The sequence below is a fragment of the Miniopterus schreibersii genome, assembly GCF_964146895.1.
Source record: "Miniopterus schreibersii genome assembly, chromosome: 15".
Taxonomy (NCBI): domain Eukaryota; kingdom Metazoa; phylum Chordata; class Mammalia; order Chiroptera; family Miniopteridae; genus Miniopterus; species Miniopterus schreibersii.
In genome coordinates, this window is record NC_138115.1 from 20831719 (window position 1) to 20837718 (window position 6000).

At 45.9% G+C, this 6000-nt stretch overlaps 1 pseudogene across 1 annotated transcript; it reads left to right on the forward strand.

The window, feature by feature from the left end:
* Positions 1–1817: 1817 nt before the first annotated feature.
* Positions 1818–2183, forward strand: LOC308568213 (large ribosomal subunit protein eL34 pseudogene; annotated as a pseudogene). The gene has a single exon. The product of its transcript is annotated as a large ribosomal subunit protein eL34 pseudogene (transcript).
* The last annotated feature ends 3817 nt before the right edge of the window (positions 2184–6000 follow it).

Here is a 6000-nt window from a genome sequence, read left to right on the forward strand (position 1 = left end):
GGGAGCCTCGGACTGGCGGGCCAGGGCTGGGGGAGAGGCTGTCCAGGCCAAGGGGAAGAGGGACCCGGGCGGGCGGGCAGCCGGGCCCGGAGGGGCGGGCGGCGGCAGGAGATGTCCCCTGGGCGCTGGAGAGCCGCTGGGCCCGGGTAGGGCTGGGGGTGGGGGGGCGGCTGCCCCGCGCCCAGGCCGGACGCGCACGGAGCCTGCGGCCGCGGGGAGGGGGGGCGGGGAGACCAACCTGGGCCCGGTCCGGGGCAGCGGGTCCGGGACTGGCACAACCTAGGCGCCGCGGCTCGGCGCTCCCGGCAGCGGCGGCCTCGGCCCAGGCGGCGGCCGCGGCGCGGCCTCCATCTTGCTCCGGCTTTCCCCGGGCGCGCTCCCGCGCCAAGGCGCGCGCTCCTGGGCAGCGGCGCCGCGCGGCGGGGACGCGCTCCCGCCTCGGGCGTGCGGAGCGGGGCGGAACCGGGCAGGGGTGGCACGGTCCCGGGCGTGCCCCAGCCGGAGCAGTAAGTCCCCTCCACAGCAGGGCCTTCTGGTTTGGGGGGAACCCCCCCTTCTTCCAACCTAAGCTGTGGGTCCCCGCAAAGCCCATGGGAATGGGGGAGGGGCCGAACGCGGTATTATTTGATAGGGTTTGAACTGAACTCTTCCTGCCTAATTACCTTCCTACAGCCTATCACAGTGCCCCAAGTTGCACCATTATGCTTCCAGTCCTTTGGGTCTTGGAGGCGTTGAAGGTCCCCTGAGTCTCCTAGGAAACTGCCAACACTCCCCGGAGAGTGAACCCCCTAAATTGTTAGCGGCCCGTGGCTGCGGTGGGGACTCATTGGCTCCAGTACAAGGAACAGGCCCCAAGGTGAGTGTCCGGGGAGAGGAGAGGAGGCTGGAACGTGTTGGTTACCCTCCGTACGCTCTCCCCAGGGCCTGGCATGGAGTGGGTACATCATTAAGAACAAAGCAGCCATCCAGGCTCAAGGTGAGGCCGAGAACACCCCGGGGGCCACTCCAAGAAAGCCAGGATGGGTCATTTCTTTCCCTGCAAGGAAATAACTTTGGCTTAGTATCTGCCGAGGCACTCAGATCTGGGTTGGCACTCACACAAACTGACCACTTGCTATGTCTGTGACCTTGGACTTGCGCTCTCTGAACCTCTGTTTCCCCATGTGTAAAGTGGGCAGATTAAGCTCTGAGTTTAAAAAGCTAAGATTAAAGTGGGCTTTGAAAAATAATCTTTATTAGTGGGTTCCAAATACTGAGCTTCACACAGGTGGACAGTCTGATGAAATTTACATCATCTACCAAAAAAAAAAAAAAAAAGGTAAGACGGCCAACTGTCTTTTTTCCACATCTGGGTAAAAACACATCTGGGTAAAACAGATGTGGTCTCTGTCTTCCTGGAGCTCACAGCTTCATGGGGAAATAGAAGGTTCTGGGAGGAAGAAGCAGGCAAGTGATCATCCTCAAATGGCACCTCAAAGTCTCCTTCCATTAGTACTCCTGGTTTGGGTACTGTTCTGAATACAAATTACCAGAGCCAGAAGCTCCATCTTTTCTCCTTACTCTGCCATGAATTACTGCCTTTTTCTCTGTCCTACTGAGCAAAGCTAGGCAGTCCAGGAAAAAACCATAGAAGTCCACTTACTACTCCCGAGGCAAGAACTGAGAATTGTTGCTAAGATGGACTCCCAGTTCCTCACTGGTTGTTGTATTTTAGCTCTGCAGAGCAATGGCGCCCTGTAGAGATGTGTCCACCACCCACACCACTTCTGACATTAATGCTTTTTATTTTCTTCCGGGGAAGGTGACTTCAGGCATTCACAATGGCTCAGCGTTTGACATACTGTCAGAGGCTGTCCTATCATACAGCCTCTAACAAAACTAGGCTGTCCTGAATCCCTGGTAATAGAATTGTTTACCTTTATACCAAGAAGGTTGGGAAAGCACCAAAATCTGCATGTGGCGTGTGCCCAGGCCGGCTTCGTGGAGTTTGTGCTGTGAGACCTAAAGTTCCAATGAGGTCGTCTAAAATGAAAAAACATGTCAGCTGGGCCTGTGGTGGATCCATGTGTGCTAAATGTGTCCGTGACAGGATCAAGCTTGCGTTCCTTATTGAGGAGCAGATAATCGTTGTGAAAGTATTGAAGGCACAAGCACAGAGTCAGAAAACTAAATTAAAAAGTTAAGCTTTTTTGAGTAATAAAAGCAATTTAAAAATTCAAAAAAAACCTTTTTATTTAAAGAAACTCCTTTCTCCCTTACGCAGGCCCTGGGATTGGCGAGACTCACCCCATCACCACCACTATACTCTTCTGCAGAGGGGGGCAAATGATCAGGCCTGGACAATGAGAATGCTCTATTATAACAGATACAATGATTGGTTCAGAGTGGGGGTCACAACACAAAGGAAATAGTTGAGAATGATATCCAGGGCATTTATTGCCATTTATAAGAAAGTAGAAGTTCTCCTTCTACTGAGATTGTTGAGCTGGGGGGATTGTAAGCTTTAGCTACTGAGGCCATCTTTGATACCCCAAGCAGAGAGTTTGTCTTAGAATAAGTGAACACAGAAAGAAGCTTAGAAATGCAGAGAGGGGTATTTGAGATCTTGCTTTCCAGCATGTCATAAGTTTGGCTCAAATAAACTCATAAAAATTCTGAAAAAAAAAAAGAGAGAGAGAGAGACAGTACTGATTACATAGTTTGAGCATAGATCCATCTCTGCTGGAAGACCTGCTTCTGGATTGTTCTGTTAGGTAAGCCAATAAATTCCTTTTTTGCTTAAGCCAGTTTGAATTGGAGTTTTGTCACTTTCAGTCAAAATAGTCCCAAATAACTTACCTACATCCCCCCACCCCAAGAGAGCAGGGCTGATATACTGGATTGTTTATACTGTACAGGAATGGCTGGATAGGTGCGCTACTCCTGTCATCTTGGAACCAAAAGACCAGAATTTGAGGTCCATCTCTGCCACTGATCAATGGTGTGACCCAGGACAATGATGCTACTTTTCGGAGTCCTATTTTCTTCATTTATAAAGTAGAGAAAAACATCCTTCCTTCAGATGTTGTAAAGATTAAAAGAGCTAATGGATGGAAAGGAGCTTTGTAAATTGAAAATGGCTTTGTAAATGTAAGTGATTGTCATTAAGTTTTAATAAGTGGCTTCCTCAAGGAGTAGAACTAGCAGTAGTATTGGAAAGGCACTGTTGAGCTGGAAGTAGCTGAGAAAGAATGTCTCCTCATTTTAAACACAAACCTTGGGCCCAGCCTGCATGGCTCAGTGGTTGAGCATCTACCTAGGATCCAGAAGATCTCGTTCGATTCCCAGTCGGGGCACATGCCCAGGTTGCAGGCTCAGTCCCCAGTGGGAGGCGTGCAGGAGGCAGCTGATCAATGACTCTCATTATTGATGTTTCTATCTCTTTCTCTCCCTCGTCCTTCCTCTCCCTGAAACCAATAAAGATATAGTAAATAAATAAATAAAGACAAACCGAGGCGCACTTACAGAAAGAAAATTTAAGAGCTTCTCATTGCCCTCAGGGAGTGGCCAGACCAGAGTGGAATGGTGGTGGAATCAAGATGGGGACTATCGACCATAAGGTAAAGATGATGCTGGACTGAGCACCTAGCTGAGAAGAGAAGGCCCCAGGGCACTTCCAGCCAATATCCTAGCAAAGAAAGATTTGTAACTTTCTGGATACCCACATGTCTAAGTTAAGTATTCAGTTACTTTGAACAGTTATTAAGCTCTTGAAACATTCTAGGTCCCCTGATCTTTCCTTTACATGTATTATCCCATTTAATTTTCACAGTAACCCTATGAGATTGTGTTATGGGCTGAATTGTGCCCTCCCCACCAATTCACATATTGAAGTCTTAACCTATAGTACCTCAGAATATTACTGTTTTGGAGATAGGGCCTTCAAAAAGCTAATTAAGGTAAAATGAGGTCATATAGGTTGGCCCCAATCCAATATGACTGTCCTCATAAGAAGAGATCAGGACATATAGCTCACAGACCAAGGAACAACCATGGAAGACACAGAGAAAGCAGTTGTAGGAGGGGGGGCTCAGAAGAAACCAAACTTGATAACAACAAATCAATCTTGGACTCCCAGCCTCCAGAACTGTGAGAAAGTTAATTTCTGTTGTTTAAACCACCCAGTATATAGGATTTTGTTATGGCAACTCTTGAAACTAACACAGGTAGGTACTACTATATAGCCATTTTACAGAGGTTAAATGACTTGCCCAAACTCATTACACTGAGGTTAAATGATGTGCCCAAAGTCACACCTCTAGCAAGTGAAGGAGCTGAGATTTATTTACCCTCAGGTAGCCTGCTCCAGAGTGCTCATTCTTTTTTTTCTTTTCTTTTTTTTTAATTGATTTGAGAGAGAGAGAGTTATTGTTCTACATATATATATACATTCATGGGTTGACTCTTGTATGTGCCCTGACCGGGGATCAATCCCACAACGTTGGTGTATTGGGACAATGCTCTTGTCAACTGAGCTACCCGGCCAGGGCCCAGGTTGCCCATTCTGTTTTGTTTTGTTAATCTTCACCCAAGAATATCTTTTCCATTGCTTTTCAGAGAGAGTGGGAAGGACGGAGGGGGAGAGAGGGAGAGTGACAGAGGAGCAAGAGAGAGAAACATCGATATGTGAGAGACGCATCAACTGGTTACCTCCTGCATGCGCCCCAACCAGGGCTAGGGATCCAACCTGCAGCTTAGGTATGTGCCCTTAACTAGGAATCAAACCCAAGACCCTTCCGTGAGTGGGCCAACACTCTAACAGCTGAGCCTCACTGGTCAGGGTCAGAGTGCCCATTCTTAATTATTGCATGTATAGATCATTCCATAGAGCAGATTCAATTCTTCTCAACTACTTTTGTTTCTTTTTTTTAATCCATATCATTTAGTTACAAGCACTTGCACTGGCATCAGACATCTGGGTTCAAGTCTCATTTCTGCTCATGATTGCCCTTAAGCCTGTTTCCTCATCTAGAAAGTGGGGTTGATGATAATAGTGTTATCTCGCTCCAAGTGTTCAGGAAGGTTGAATGACATATTTGTGCACATAAAGTGCTGAGCACTTGGAAAACATTCAAAGCTATTTGCTGTTATCATTGCATTGCTAGAAAGCAGAAGTTTTAAGATTCAAACCTGGGGCTGGTTTGGCCAAAGCTAGTGCACATAACCCTTGCATCGAGCTGTTCAGCATTGCTGAGTCCCTACAGAGAGGCATGGGAGCTGTGGAATCAGACAAATGGGTAGTTGTATTCTAACCCTAATACCCTTTAACCGTGTGGGTTTAAGTAAGCTATTTAAATTCTCTGAACCTGTAAAATTGGACTAACAGCTTCTTAACCTCACATGGTTTAAATGAGGTAAAATATGTGAGATGTTGGTCACATAGTAGATGCTCAGTAAACATTAGTAAAGAGTATTTCATCTTTTGTAGAAGGTTAGATTGTAAAGACAAATGCAATTGAGAAGAAATATGGTGCAAATTACCCTTTATTATCTGAATGTGTTCCTGCAGAAATTTAGAGAAAGCTGGCAATTAATAAAGCCATGTTACAATCCTTAAAGATATTGAAGTCATTAAGTTCCCTGAAAATGGCTATAAGAAAAAAAAATACCCTTTAAAAAAAATGCCTTAATTGTCTATGAAGTACAATAAGCAAGGTCTCATGTATACCACCCCATCCTGTAGTTCTTAGGTACTAAAGTTTAAGAAAACTGAGACTAAAAAAAGAAACAAAAGGAAAGTCCATTTTCAGATGTGGAGCCATTCAAACCATTCTGCCTTTACAATATTATTAGTCCTGAAAAAGCGGGGGATAGATGGAAAATTCTAAAGGATTAATACTTACCTATATGTAAAATTTACTTTTTACTTATCTATAAAGTCTCCAAAACATGAACACAAAATTAGATTAATGTTTGTTTGTAAGGATTAAAATAGATAACATTGTCACTTCTTAAGGAATC